Here is a 15,823-nt window from a genome sequence, read left to right on the forward strand (position 1 = left end):
TGGTATTAGTCAACATGCTTCAAGTTAGGCAAAAGTCTGTCTACCTTGCTGAATCAGGGCCATAAAAGAATCAATTGCATTTGTGCCTTAAAAATATTTTTATTACTGTTGGTACACATAAACACCTGGTTCTATTGTATCTGGAAGAATTTAATGGGGAGGAAAATATTTTTTTTCCCTTCCCCACTCTCTCTGTGCATGTAGACAGTTTCGTTGCTCCTCTGTGAAATGTGTTAGCCATTCTCTCTGAAATGGAAAATACTACCTCAAAAACGGACTGAACAACAGGAGAATCTTAGTGTTCTTAAATTAAACTTTCAGACCCCTCCTTGCTTTTTTTTTTCTTTTTTAAATTATAACTTTTAAAATTTGTTAATAGTACTCTATTTTTTTTCAAGTTGTCTTTTAAAAAAGAACTGAATCCCAACAATAGTCCTGGCAGAAGTTCCAGGGCAGAAGTCACAGTGCAATCCTATATATCCATCTGAATCCCTACATTTAACCATAATTAGGTATTGGTTATAGTTAGCTCCAGTGGTTAAATCAAGCTGCTGGAACCAGTCCTGTGAGTTACTTATGGGTATATCGTCATCAGTTTCTCCTCTTGTCTCTAGAGCTAACTGTCTTAAAAAGATAGCCTTCTATGGGACTGATGCCTAAAGATTTACCCAAAAGGTGGCATACCACACTGTTTTGAGAAATGGAGTTTAGTGTTACTGTTACAGTTGTGATAATTTTTGTGGGCTGCCTGGTCATTATGGAGTATTTTACATTCTGCATATGCAGACCTGTGGGCTGCAGTTTATTGGCAAAATTTATGGTAAATTATTTGACTAGTTTAATTCTGGCATGTTTCAGATGTACTTAGGTCTCTGGAACATTGCAAATTGATGCTTAGTGACTAGTAATGTTGAAGGTATTCATTAATGAGCAGCTCTTAGCCATAGACAAATCTAATGTGTGGACTGTGACCTCCCACGAGAACTGTGCAACTTGAGCTTGCGTCATCTGTGATGGCTCTTGATTTGTTACTATAGCCTCTTGCTGTCCCAGTAAGGTCCAGGGACAGTTGTGGTCTATGTATTCACAGACAGAAACTCAAAGACCCATGAAAATGTCGCAGTCCCAGCCCTCAGTGCAGGCAAAGCCATTTGGATTAAAACGTTTGGTGCAAGTGGTAACTTCTGCATGCCAAGCTCTCGCACCCTGAGGCTCCGGATGTTGCCCTGGAGTGGCTGAGCTGCAGGCATGTGCTCACTGCTGGGCTTTTTCCCATTTGTTCCCTCCATCGAAGACTGCTCCATGACTGTACTGCAGCTGTTTAAGCCAATGTAAGTCAAAGACCTGATGTAATCTTTTACACCTCTGGAAAGAGTGTGAAATCCAACCCTATGAGACAGACAAGATTTTATGTGCCCTTGGCAGGGCAGCAAAGGACATTGCCTGTCACCTGCACTGTGTTCCTGATGCTTGTTTCTGTATTTACGGTGCGTGGAAACCGCTGTGATTGTAGCTTCTGCAAATTGTGCAGAGGAAAATCTCCTGGCTGGTATGACTCCACTGAGACAGCATTGGCTGGGCACAGGAAGGGTCTGTGAGAGTGGCCAGAGCTGTGTCAGTTCCTAGGATTGACAGTGGAAGCAGAGAGCAGGCTCTTGTACCATATCTTAGCCTTTGATGAACCTGATGAAATCTTGGTATGCTTCTACGTGTTCAGGTAGCAGCCTTGGCTGGGAGAAGGTTTCACCTTCATTTGCTCCTGTGGAAGTGTTTCTTCTTTCCTTTGTTTCCTTGCACACTGGTAATGCATCATTTAGCTCTTAAAGCACAGTCCTTGTGAGCTCCAGGTTAAGATTATTTGAAAAATGAAATTTCTTTTGAAAACATGCTGTCCAGGGAGTGTTTTACAGCTAATATACAGCACAGGTGATCTTTGATCTCTACTGCCTGCTTCTTAGCTAATTAATGCTTAAAATTATCATTTTAAAGGACTTGGAATGAGACTGTTAAACAGATTGCCTCTTCTTATCATGTTATACCTTTGTGATGAGCACCTGCATACCAGACTGCATCATCTTCATTCAAGGAAGGGGGAGGAACTGATTTACAAAAACTAGTTTCCTAGACTTAATTTCACCTTGCTCTACCATCTTCACTATCTACTGGAGCCCGTATTTGTTAAACTTCTTAACAGGCTGTAAAGTCCACCTTGTAATTTCACCCCCCCTTTCCACCATTTGGAAAGAAGTAGGAGGAAGCCTTTTAAAAGATTGAAAAATCTGAGGCATTTTTTCAGTATGCCAATCCTACTAGAAAGTATGGGAAAACAGCAGCATTGTAGATTTTGTGTGCATATCAAATGCTTTCATTAGAATTTCCTACAGAACCCAGAAGTATTGATGCAAACCTGAAGTGGATACATGCAATATGTAATGTTCAGTAGCTATTAATGGTCTCTGACTTCACTCACTATGTATCTGATTATGAACTGGTGTTCCCCGTGCCACACATGGTAATTTTTAAATGAATTTCCTGAGTTGTTTCCCCTCACTCTACATAGAAGGAGGAAAATGCATCATTACTCCCAATGTGTGCGTGTGTCCTTCCCTTTCTTGGCAGACTTTGAATCAGATCAGCTTTAATGTTCAACTCCAGAGCTCCTCCTGCCCTCCTTGGTCGTCCAGCACTTCACAAGGGAGTCAAGTTACTGCCTCTCCAGGTGGCTCCCTCCTGCCAGTTTACTCTTCTTTCTGGCAGCCCAAAGAAATCCCAAACCATCTTGTGATTATTTGTCACATACCATGAGAAGTATCAAGCAATAGGGATTTCCCTTTCCCACATATCCCACACTGGCGTGTGGAGAGGGATGCAGAGAAGAAACTGCCTGTTGTGTGTGCCTGTTGTCTGCAAGCCAAGCACAGGCTGAAGCATCCATGGCTCTGTCCCCTTCTCATGTCCATCTGCTAGGAGCTTCTGGTTGCAGATGCTGGTTAAACCCTCTCTCCCCGTGCTGGGAAGCCCTTAGACAAGCCCCTTAGGACACCAAAGCATTGCACAGGAAGGGATTGGGGATGTCTCTTATTTAGTTTCTTAGGAATAGTCACATTTTCTTCTTTGAGGATGACTACACTTTGCCAGGTATCTACAGAGGCATTTCTTATCAAGTGCTGCCTGTTATCCTTTGATGGTACCACCACTTTATTGGGGTTTGTTCTGTTTTTTCTTTTTTACATTGACAACCTTGACTTCTGGGCTCTGTGTTCAGGCTTTTTTGTTCTCTTTTCCCCCCTAAATATTCACTCTGGCTTTGTTTTCTTCCTCTCACTTCTCTCCATCCTCTTTAGCCCTATGCTATCTTTCCTCCATGCTCTAATTTTTATTGCTCCCTGTTTTTTTTAACCATTTTGAGTTGAAAACAGTAACGTGACCTGACAATTTTAACATCATTCCAAGGTTTTTATGTAATTCCATAAATCTCTTCATTACTTTTTTATTGTTTTGTCATATATAGGTTTTTGTTTTTCCTCTACCTTATTAGTCTGGGGATCAATTTTAGTCTACTATGTTTTATTAGTAGTAAGGGAAACAAAAATCTCCTTTTTCTTTGTTGGTTTGGCACCAACTTCAAATTACCCTTTTTCTCTGTTCAACTTCCTCTCTTCTTTCCCTAGAGAGTCTGCTTTATGTCAGACCTTCTGCTGGTAGTGAACTGGGTATGATTTCATCAGGCAGTAGGTAAAAGTATACCCCACTGCTGAAGAAGTTGTTTTCAGCTGTTACTCTGTTTATTTTTTTTCCTAGTTTGGGAAGCATGGAATAAGCTGAGCCACCATTACCCCTGGGGATTGTGAATATTTCTTTCCCTCCAGTAAATTTCGTGGCTAAACCTGAAGGCTTGTCTTGAAGGAGGATTTATTTTAGTCATACTGATAAAATTGTACTGGTATAATTAAACATCTATGCTAACGTCAAAAAACCTCTCCTGTGCAGACACAGCAGTTCTGGAATGACACAAACTACATCAGGGAAAAGACTGACCATCTCCCCTAGCCATTATAGGGGTGTACTCCCGTAGAAGTTTTTTCTAGTTTAAGTTTATTAAGATTCAAATCATGTCTTGTCCCAGAATCTCCTCTCTCCCCCATATAAACAAGCCTAAAAAAAGTGGTCTGGACCTTCAAGCTATTGTTTACTTCAGTGTAGCTCCATTAAAGGCATAGAGTCTTGGCTATTTGAGGATCTTGACCCAATGTTTTTAGGTCTCTCTTGTGTTATATAACTTCATGTTTTGGATGATGGTACCTATTGAATAAAATTAGGTTTTGCACAGCAAATTTTAAGATATACCCAGCCCTCTTGAAGTAGTTTACAGAAAAAGGAGTGAGTTGGGAGCAATGTTCTGTCTTTGTAAGGGCTAGCAGCAGACATTTTATCACTCAGCAATAATCTAAGCTTTTCTGTCAATGTTGGAATCTATTTCATTGAAAAAGGATTTTGGCAAGGACACTGGGAATTGCTGCACAGTCTTTCAGAGTGACATTATGAGAGGATCTTGGTTCTTTGGGACCTTTTATTGCATGGAACATCTTATGAAATACTCTGTTTGAAGGACCAAAGCAAAATGTTACCAAAGCAATTACCTAACAATTTTATATGTCCGCTGGCTGTCCGTTTGGACCAGTAGGAAATAAGCTATGTATGGGGCAGGAGAAAGAGAAAGTCCATCTGGAAGTTCACTGCAGAGACAAGTATTAAAGTAGGTCAGATGGTAATGTAACATCAAATGGAAAGGCATTAGCTCTTAAATATTAAATTCTATTAAAATAATTTAAATTTTTATTTTTGAAGCAGAGAAGTATATTGCAAAATGGGATGATTAATATTTGAAATACCTAAAGTTATTCTTACCACAGACCCATCTTTTCTTCTGCGTCAGTGGCATTTTATTTGCTTTTGCCCAGTAATTGGTGCAATTAGATTTTCGTCAGTAGTGAAGAACAGAATCAAGTTTGTGAAACTACCAAAATATGCAAGCAAATACTTGTAAGCCTTCAAGTAGACCCTAAAGCCCCTTTGATACACCCCTGTGTTTATACATACCCACAGGATTGCTCTGGGCATTGCGTTCAGTGTATTTCCCAATCCTATGCCTCTTCTGAGCTTGCCATTTTGAACACTGGATTTCTGCAGGCAGCTCCGTTGGCACTGGCTGGCACCCCCAAAATCCGCAGGCTGACCCTGCTGCTGGAGGAGGGGAAGCAGCAGATTGCACCGAGGTCAGAGGACAAGCCGGTGTTGCTGTCAGTGCTAAATGTGCTGTGCAGGCAGTGTTGCGTGTTTAACTGGAAGGTCTCTGCTGGATTTAAAATGCTCCAGGTGAGAAGAGCATGATCAATAATTACAAATATTAAAAGTGGTGTCTTCTCTTGCTTTCCTACCTTTTTTTTTCCCCTTCCTTCTTTGCCTACAGGACACGAAGCATCTGAATCCCCCAGACAATTGCTCATGCATTTACATTTTCACTTGCTTGGTTTACAGCAGGATTGTTCCAGCTTTTGGGAGGGGCAGCTATCAAAGATGTACAGGCACTGCCATTGTGTTTTATTGTTCCAGTCCATTTTTCCCTGTGAAAGTAGGTGGGAGTTTTTCAGTGGTTGGTAGTGTGATTTTTTTACTTTCTCTTTCTTCTAAGAATTTATAACCCTTTTATTGTCAGTCTTCAATCATTTTTGATAGATCAATATATTTACTTCAGTGATGGTTCATCCTACAGTTGTGCTTGTATTACTTTTTTTGCTTTGTTTATAGCGGTTATGAATAGATTCAGTGGGTTGTATCTCCTCTATACCTCTGTAGTTGTGTGAGGATCAAGTTGCTTGAACTTGCCCCAGTACCTTATATTCAGAGGGAATATTGTTTACATTGGTCTGTGTTCAAATCTACTAGTTTTTCCTTTTTTCTAGGTAGACGGAGCAGTTAAAAATGCCATTTTTGTTTCAGAAATGTTCTACTCAGAAATCTCAAGTACAACTGCTGTTTCATGCATGCTCAACTGTTTGGAGGAAAGGGCTCTAGGAAACTGCTCCAGCAGACTCCAGAGATCCAGAGGGTTTGGGGAGTAACACAGCAAAGTGGTGTTGAATGATAACATTGACTCAAAAATGAGGCAGGTCTATGGGAGTCCTGCAGTCTTTAGCCAAGCAGCTGTGACTGAGACAGAGAGGAGAAATTCTTGAGCCTACGTCTCACTCATGTCCCCCAGGCAGCCTGGGACAGCTGTTTAATGCAGTTGTGAGGAGAACTCAAATGTGTGCAATGCAGATGCGGGGATTGGGTGCCAGCACCAGTGTGACAGGCTGCACAGTGTGACAGGTAGCTGGGTGTCAGTAGAAGGTGGTGGGTGAACAGGACCTGCTGGTGAAGGTAAAAGGATATGCCTGTGGAAGAGAGGCTTAATGTACTCTTCAGTCCTCGAGGATTTGGGTTGTTTCATGATACAGTGATGTATATGCTATTTGTTATGCTGTTACCCCCTTCTCCTCCCACAAAAAAGAGAGCGGCAAAAGAAGTGTGTTTGTTACAACTGATAATATGTACAACATGGTAAATGGAAAAGAGGTCAACTAGGCAGTGCTTCTGCTAATACTGGTGTTTGAAACATGATCTGTATCTTATGACTACACATTAAATATGGGGGAAAAAGAATCCCTGAACGTGCATGGATTTCAGCGAAGTTTAATAATTAAATCCAGGTGAGTGTATTAGCTGTTTGTAGGACATTATCCTCATAGTTACCTTACCAGAGCTGAATACATCCTGGATTTTGGTACATTCATTTTTAGGCTGAAATATTTTGACATGTTATGAAACTTGTGACTCAACTACCTCTCAGCAGTGTGTTGTCCATTTGTAACAGCAGATTTTCCTGGAAGTCATTACTTTGGAGTGCCATTGTCAGCTGTACACATCACTCCTGCTCTTCTTGTCTTTTGTGGTGCAGAATTGCTCACTGATGTTAGTGAGGATGTTACTGCTGATACACAAGCTATCAGGTCTTTCCATTTTTTTTTCTTTCTTTTCTATCCCTGTTGAATTGCAGTTTCCTTTGTCTTCTGTGTAGTGCACTGAAAGAGGTTGGGAAATTTATCATGGTTATTTTTAATGGGTTTTTAAAGTCCAGCACGACACAGATTGAATTGATTCAGGAAAATTTCCTGGAGCTGTACCGTTTCACTATTAAAAATATTTTTATCATTGCAATTTTTCTGTAAGAAAATACGTCTATTTTTTTCCTTCTAGCCCATAACAAAGCCCTGCTTTCTAATGTTTCCACATGGTCAGATATTAGCCATTTCCCTAGATAATTTAGGTTGATCATGTGTACTGCTAGCATTTTTATTGTAAAGAATTCTGCTAGTGGTTTCATGATAAATGCATAAAGCACGGGGAAATTACTTTTATTTGGCTTAGCGTACATTTAATAATGCATTAAAAAAAATAAATGGTTTTGTGTGTGTGTAGATCCTAAGAATGTATAGAAAAAGTATATGCTTCTATAGGTAAAAAATTAATCTTTCCTGTGTATATTTTGTATGCTGTAGCATAAAATAGTACATTCCCAGGAGTGGGTGGTTACTATCTTTTTTTTCTTTGCTTCGACATATTTTTTTTTAGGCAGATCATGAAAGAAAAGCGGGTCCCAGTGACTGTCCCCCTCATGGCCACTCTGGCAAACCTTTCCTTCCCTGAGTAAGGCTGTCCATTGTTGGCTGGAATCTGTGTCGTTATTGCATGCAAACCAAATGAATGGGTTGCCCGTTGCTTCCCACTTATGAAACCCTGCTTTCATTTGCTTAAACTTGGGATAATTTCAGGCTGGTAACCATGACCAAGTCAAAGTGTCATTTCTTATTCTACGAAACAGTCTATGTATGTGTAGTTACACAAAATTCAATTTGTCTTATTCTGTTATGTTTATGATGCAAAAAAATAAGTCTATTGAGTCTTATCTATTATTGGAGAATTAAAATATTCTAATATTAAGACACTTATTTCATAAATGCATGCATCTGCGTTAACATAAGCAGAGCAAAGGAATTAAGAGGGATGGCGTGCAATGTAATGTAACTCTCTCATTGATTTAAGATCAAAATGCCAGTAAGAAGGAGTAGACTGAAAGAAAATTATTTGCATGTTTATTTCAAGTACATTGAAAAATAAAATATTGCATCGTCTACCACTGCTGATGCTATTTACAGGAGGCAGATGAGCTGTCTTGACTATAAAGAAATGAAAGATAAAGTGCAGAATTAAAACAAACAGAAACAGGCTACTGATTTTGAATGCCTCTGTTCTCGATGCTGCTTTCAAAGATATGTATGAGGACATGACTTTTCAGCAGATAGAGATACTCAGTGTTTCCTGCAAGTCTTTTCTTTCCTTCAGGGCTAAAATGGCTAACCAAAACCGGAGAATTGAAAAACTCCAGTTGCACTTGAGTTCTGACCATAAGTAAAGTATATTTGAGATGAAGTTTGCAGAAATGCAGAGTTGTGGATGGCTTTTCGGTATACCCTGATGTCAGAATAATACAAACTTCAATTTTATCATGGTCAGAAATGCTTTATGAGAGGCAGAAGTCAGATCACATGGGTTTAGTTTTAGTCATCCTGAACTGTGCTTGCTTATATGAAGTTTAGTGATGGGCATGTAACTAACAACTTTATTATACTTGTGCTTTTATTATAGTCAAACTGTTTTATCACTTCCTGTATCTTGTGATGTCGTAGTATCACAAATTATATTTGAAACCTTTGACCTCCTTCCTGTTTTGTTCTCTCCGTATGGTCTCACATATGCTCTACTTCTTTTGTCCCCTGTCCCCAAATTTTTCTTGGATCCTGCACTGTGACATGCACATGCTGCCCTGCTTTCTGGGAGACTGAGAATCCTCCTTGGCTTCATGGCCACCTGTTCAGATAGATCCCCCATACTTTGCTAGAAAGCAGCCCTGCACTGCAGGCCCCTCTTCTACGTGTTCTCTCAGCCATATTATTCGATGTAGCATCACAGTCATATCCCTCATCTTCGAGTGCACTGCTCTGTCTCCATTTATCTTGTACGAAATGGCTGTAGCCCTGCCAGGGTAATGCTGCCTGTTGTTTCCCAGAAATTGCTTACCTGCCTGTCAAGGGAAGCTGCTTAGAGCTCCCAACTAGAAATCAGGATAAGAACTCAGCAGATTCTTCTCCCTCCCTGCATGGGGAAAAAAAAAAAAAGATGGAGAAGAGGCTGGTCTTCTTTAGATCAAGTAACATTGTCTACTTATCCTCCTCAGCCATATTGTAGATTTTTTCTTTTCCCTGCACTGATAAAAATAGGTAGCAATGTTGAATATAAATAATAGACTCATACAAATCCATACAAATGAACACTGTGTTCATAATAGTAAGTCTCAAGTTTGGAGACACAAAAAGTTTGCTATTTCCCAGAGGTAGCCTTCCCTAGAAGTGATATTCCAGTGTTCTGGAAATAGTAGCCTGATGGTTTTTCCCTCAGGGTATGGCAAAGGAGTACTTTAGTAGTGAATTAGGTGCAAGAGATGAGACTGCTCTCACGCTGCATCTCAAAAACCAACAGAAAGACCAAGCACAGAAATATGCTGAAACCCACAGGAAACGCCTGCTGCACCATCACATGAGGTCAGTCAGGCATACTGCGCTTTAGTGAGCACAGACAAAACAAGCTTTGGTGAAAATGTCACAGTCTAAACATGGGTAACAAAACACAGACTAATACAGTCCAAGCTTGGTGGGAAACACCATGGGAAAAGTTTTAGAAACCTTCTTCTGCCACTCTTGCTGAGGTGAAGAGCTATGAGCACTTTCTGCGTCACTCGGTCACAGTAGCACCACACACCCCACACGGGAGGGGAGCAACTGTGGTTTCTTGTTAATATCACACTATTTCTCATTTCCAGTAGCATCCTATAAAAGCAGTACCCTATTTACAGCTTTCATTTTGCATTAATGAAGTGGAATACTGATGTAGCTAATCAGCGCTAGCGGTATGATGCAAGCACACGGAGCGGTGGTGGTGGTGGCAATCATCTTAGCCCAGTTGGCAGGATAAAAATAACCCCTACCAGCCCTGGGAAGCAGCAGCTCCCTGGCTGTGGAGGAGCACAGCCCAGGACCCCGTGGCTCTGCGCTGCTGTGGAGGCCAGCTTCTACTGCAGCCCACGCGAACCGAGAAAAGAAACAATTCTGTTATCCCTGTCCGTTTTGCTGAATCCCTTTTGCTGATTCTCTTCCCAACCCCTGGACATGGGCGTCAGTTTTTGTACTTGCACTTGGATTTGGACTCAGATTTCCTCCAGAAACCAAATGGACATAGATTGCTAAATATGCTTGTATAATTCAGACGTGGGTTTTTTTTCCTCTTCATGGCACTTTGTGAGCTTAATTTAATCTCTGTCATTTCTTATATGTGGGTAAATGTCATCCACTTCATTTCATGAATGAATTAACACAACCATGCAAAGTCTGTGTCTCCTGCACCGCTCACTTGGAAGGGGGAAGGGAGTAGTAAATGTGTGTGACACTCTCAAGTTGCTAAACCCTGGGGTTGGAGATGCCCAGAAATAGATCTCGTTTGCACCCTGGTGTAAGGTACTTGAAAGACTCTACCAGCTCTGTACCTTGTAATGGCCCCAATCAGCCCTCCTTCTTATTGTCACCCTAAATATGCTACTTTGATACCACAAGTCTCTTACTGCACCTGACGAGGGAGGAGCTCCTTTAAAAATAGCTGTGTTTTAGTGGTGGGGAGAATATAAATAATCCCAGAATTTTCTTCCTTCTTTTGGTACTTCCTTAAGCATGTCAGAAAGCAGAGGCCTTTTGGCAAGGTGCAAGTCTGAGATAGCACACATGGTTGGTGTGTAGAAGATAGCATTTTTAATCCCGGGTATGTGGACAAAGAGGTGGATGTAGCTGTACGGAGCAGTGCAGAGAGTATGCGCGAGCAAGCATCTTATGTTCCACGATATTTTTAATATAGTCGGGAGTTAAATTAATAGTTCCATGTGCTTATTTTAAAGCTTTCATGACATGAAAAGAAATGTAGTTCATCGAAAAAGGAAATGAGGAACAATTTATTCTTAAATAGAAATCACTGTGGCCATGTCTTTTTTTTTTTTTCATGAATTTACACAATGGGTTGGATTAGTCTCTGGCTGAGGGGTGTGTGTGTGTGTGTGTGTGTGTGTGTGTGTGTGCGCTGGCAGAGCTGTGCTTTGAAACTTTTTTCCTTTCCTGAGACTGCTCAGTGCTGTTGGGGCTTCATTTTCATGTGCAGTAAGTTCACCTGTTTCTAGGGTGTTGTGTTTTTGGACCATTTTCTTCTTTTCTTCTCCTAAGTGGTAGTGTGTTTCCAGTTCTCTAATCTGGAGATACTCAGTTTGTGAGTGCTTTATAAAAGCAGTCCAGGAAGGTACCTGCCCACCTAGAGTCACAACCCGGAAAGCAGGAGAAGTGGCACAGCAGTTAGGTCCCAACTTTCCTGAAGAAAGCTGGCACAGGATTTCCCAGTGTATGTGGCAGCTGAGAAGCTCTGTTCTCACAGGGTGTCAACAGAAAAAAAAAAAAAAAGGTGATTGCTGGCAGTTCCTTTCTCCTCCATACCTGCCTGTCCCCCAGTCCCTCAGATGGAAAATGGAGGACATAGTTTGTTTTCCCCACTGTTTGTCACTCCAGGTTATTTAAATTGTAGGCTCCACGGGCCTAGAATAAGCTTTCTACTTATGTATATCTCCTGTCAAATTAGGGCATGGGGACCTTGGAGGCCTCCAGCTGCTAATATAACACAAATAATTATGGGACTCGTGGTACTTGACAAATTTGTCCTGCTCTTTTCCTTTCTTCTCAGCCCAAAATAACCCTTTCTGTGAAGACAGTGTTTGGACTTTGCAGCTGTTCATTATGTATCGCTTAGTCCGACCACATCTGAATTGCCTGTGAGTGCTGAAAGGGGACAGTGCTCATGATGAATCAGTTTGCTCTGAAATAATTAAAAAAGTAATGCCAGGCTTCAGTCCTATTTGAAACAAGCCGTGTGCTATTTGTTTTTACGTTTCTCTGCCTGCAGTTAATGGGTATCACTAAACAAAAGAGGCAGAGTGATCAAGGTACTTCTTTAAAGGAAATATCTCCTAAGAAAATTAGCCTTTCCCCCGTATCTATTTATCTTTGCATACCTCTCCTTCCTGCTCCCACCTTTTTCTTTGTTCTTTGCTCCTCTCTGAGGAAAGTAGAGATAATAAAATATTCTGTTTTCATATGGCTTTGCAGATGATCTTTGTGTACTTCACCAGACCACAGCATAGAATACAAAGCCTTGTTTATTGTCTAACAGCATATGTATGTTTTATGATTAATATGATGTGTTTATAATACATGGGACTGATAACAGATAGGGAGATCAAAGTCTTCTGTGAATTGACAGCAGCACTATAAACAAGGTGAAAGGGTTGCAGGTGTTTCCCACATGGGTGTTATACAAAAACATATGGCCCTTTGCCGTAAGGTACTATACGTGCTCTTACCTTTTCCTGTGGAACAGGGCAACATTGCTGCAAGCACATTGGTGGCTTAGGATCTGAGGGATGCTGTCAGCAGCTGATGACCATCCAGTGTGGTCAGGATGATCTTGGGAGCGCAGAAAAGATAATGCTAGTTTGGTAGCTGATTGATCTGCTACATTGTCTGATAAAAGAAATCTACATTCTGGGGGAGTCCCTGGCAAACCTTGGGAAGGAAGATGACATGCTTGGGTGTTGCTGTGGCCATGGCAGGCACTAGGTGTGGTTTCAGACACCTAGGCCACATCTCTGCAGTGAGCAATGGTGGTGCATGAGCAAAACAGCAGGCATAGTTGCTGGATTGCTTTTTATTCTTGTGGATTAAAAAAAAGAGATGCATTTTCTAAATGACTAAATCATTGTAAAGAGAACTACAACATCCTGGGTGAAACCTGAACACAAGGCAGTAGTCTCTGTCCTTGTCATTAATTGCCTTAAGAACGGTGCTTCTCTGATCTTACGAACCAAACTGCTGCAGTGGGTGTTTATTGCCTCTTCAGTTGTTAAAAAACTTCAGATGAAGAGTAATTTATTTTGTTCAATATCCTGTAACCTAGTTGTCTCCTTGACCTGTGAGCTCTTTGGTAACCTTTGCCTTTTCCATAACTTCTGGGAATAGATCCATCCATGCCTTCTGTTGAACACCTGTGAAAAATTTTTGCCTGGCCCTCCTGAGGATGGTGCAACACAAGGCTTCCTGCTTCTGCCCCGACAGCCTGCTGGGGCAATGGTTCCTGATCTGCACTTTCATTTGCTGGAGGAAGCTCACTCTGTCCTTGTGCTGTTGGTAGACTAGTACCAGGTTTTTCCTGTCTCACCTTCCAATGGAGCTAAAGCTACTGGTCTGAAAGGTGGAATTTTTTCTCTATTTTGCACAGCTGCAGTTTAAACTGAAATATAATAGAAATTACCCCAACAGCATAACTTAAATAACTGAGGCCTCATCTACACAGGAAAATTGCCTTCGTGCATGGGTGATGAAATTTATTTTTACTGGTATGGCAGTAAGTGTTCCACAAGTGTTTCGATGTGGACAGAGTTGTGTCACCCTGAGGATGCCAAACTACGTGCGTGTGTTCTTGCTTCTCTGCAGAAGTGAGCTAGTTAGTCTCAAGCATTTGCATTATACCCTGAATGCCCTACCTGAAAGTAGTACAAAGGGTTGGGTCAAGCAGTGTAATGGTACTGTAGCTAAAGGTAGGACTTTTGTGTGTGAACGAGCCGTGTGAAAAGATTAACCTAAGAAAAGTTAATAAAAAGTGCTGTCCTAAATTATTCATGAATCCATTTGCAATGCTCTTGCCCAGAGGCTTTTGTTTTTCTCAAACTCTTATTTATTAAAAGCTGACAAGAATATCAGGTTTTGTTCAATAATAAATCTAAGTCTATGTGAGACTGGTGATATCCTCATGTAGTAATACAGAATCAAAATGAATTTACATGGCAGGGGTGAAATACGTTATTTACTTGGGAAGAATAGATTATTGTTCGGGAGGATTTTATCTTTTACTTGCCATTTTGAAAAAAAAGTGAAAAAAAACCCCAAACGCCTAGTTGGGAGATATTCTCCTGGAGTGTAACTGAGGCCTTGATCCTGCAAAGGATTTTAAATGTGTTAAAATCAGGTAAGCATCTTTCTGGTGCCTTTGCAGGTTCTGAACCTCTGTTGGCTAAATGAAATGGCTCAGATGATCTTGTTTCATGCTTAGTTCTACCTGTCTTTTTTCCTTAACTTCAGGGGAAGATCATGTAAGTCATGCTTCTAGCCTCAGGATCTTGACTTCCAAAACATGTCCATACACACACTCTTATTTTTGTGTCCTAGAAAAGGTGAGAAAGATTATATACAGAAAGCAAGAGAACAGAAAAAAGGCAGGAAGAAAGCCTTTGCTGTTTGGGATACAATAAGAGATGGTGGTCTGTGCTTTACAGCAGTCATTCCTTAAAAATGGGCAGAACTTTGCTTAAAAAGCAATTTCAGATTTTTTTTCCAGAATTTTCAATTTATTGGTTGTAAGGTATCTTTTTCCCCCTTCTTCTCCTTCTCTGCCCTAATTTATAACTGGATAACGAAAGGAAGAGCAGGTGCCTATAGCTAGAAAGTTAGAGGAGAGTGAACAAAAAAGAAAGAGCTTAGCTGTGGAAGCAGAACTGGGAGTTCGGGTGACTGGTCTGAGTTGGAGGATGATGAATAGATTTGTTTGCATAAGCTTGGCTTGTGAGTCACTTTCTCATAAAAGGAGCTTGAGTAGGAGATGCTCCTGTCCCAAATTTTTAGTCCTGAATGCTTTCAAGCACAAAGTGGGCTGTGACATAAAGACTCCTGCTGTGAGTACTGGCCTGTTATTCCATTGGACAGGAGCTGGAGCTCTGCAACTTCCCAGGTTTGAAATAAATTAGAATTGTGTCTCTCTTACACATACATGCTTTGCATGATGTATCATATGGTGCCTCTTGCTGGTCAGTGTTAGGCTATCTGGGTAGACATAATTAGCTTCTGATTCAGATTTGGAATCTGGTGTCAGGAAATTGCTCCCTGTAAAAAGCTGTGTGTTAGAGGACCATCAGTCACTAACCATTAAATGTGACAAGGAACTTGATAAACTTGGAGAGAGGAAGAGAAAAGCAAAGTAGGAGCATGAGAGGTCGGTATTCGTGGCTGGGTCTTTGCCCTGAGAGCTTGCTTTGTCTCTTTGATGCCAGAAAAGCTGTACAAAGTACATATAGAAGGTGCACATAGGGCATTATCCTCTTTTGCTAAAGTCTGTGATCAAAACCCTCTTTAAAATGAGGCCTCAGTGCTTTCTTATACACCTATTGGGGTTCTGAATAAAAGTTTGACCATTAACAGACAACTGTTTTACTGTGGTCGAACAAACTGGGAGGGGTGAAAAAGGTTTATCTTCACAGACCACACCACCCATATCTGAGGTTCAAGTAGAGCCTGTGGATTGCATTTGGGAAATAAAAGTTCCCTCTGGAAAGCCACCAGAGAAGAAAAGATGATATCTTTCTTCCTGAAGAAAATTGTGTTCTTGTTCTTCTTTACCATTTGTTTGTTATGAGTTTTGGTGGTAGGGGTGTCAAGGTGGTCTGTGAAACCTAGCTTTGGAATCCAGATATTTGTCTGATTTGTTTGCCCTTGGAGAAATCAAGCTGCTGCAGCTTCATTGCCATGGGAAC

At 40.9% G+C, this 15,823-nt stretch overlaps 1 protein-coding gene across 6 annotated transcripts in view; it reads left to right on the plus strand.

Annotated features, from left to right (window-relative positions):
• TBXAS1 (thromboxane A synthase 1) overlaps positions 1 to 15,823 on the plus strand; it is a 264,202-nt gene that overhangs the window by 119,374 nt on the left and 129,005 nt on the right. The gene's annotated exons all lie outside the window — the stretch shown is intronic.

The sequence above is a fragment of the Pseudopipra pipra genome, chromosome 5 (genome assembly GCF_036250125.1).
Source record: "Pseudopipra pipra isolate bDixPip1 chromosome 5, bDixPip1.hap1, whole genome shotgun sequence".
Lineage (NCBI taxonomy): Eukaryota > Metazoa > Chordata > Aves > Passeriformes > Pipridae > Pseudopipra > Pseudopipra pipra.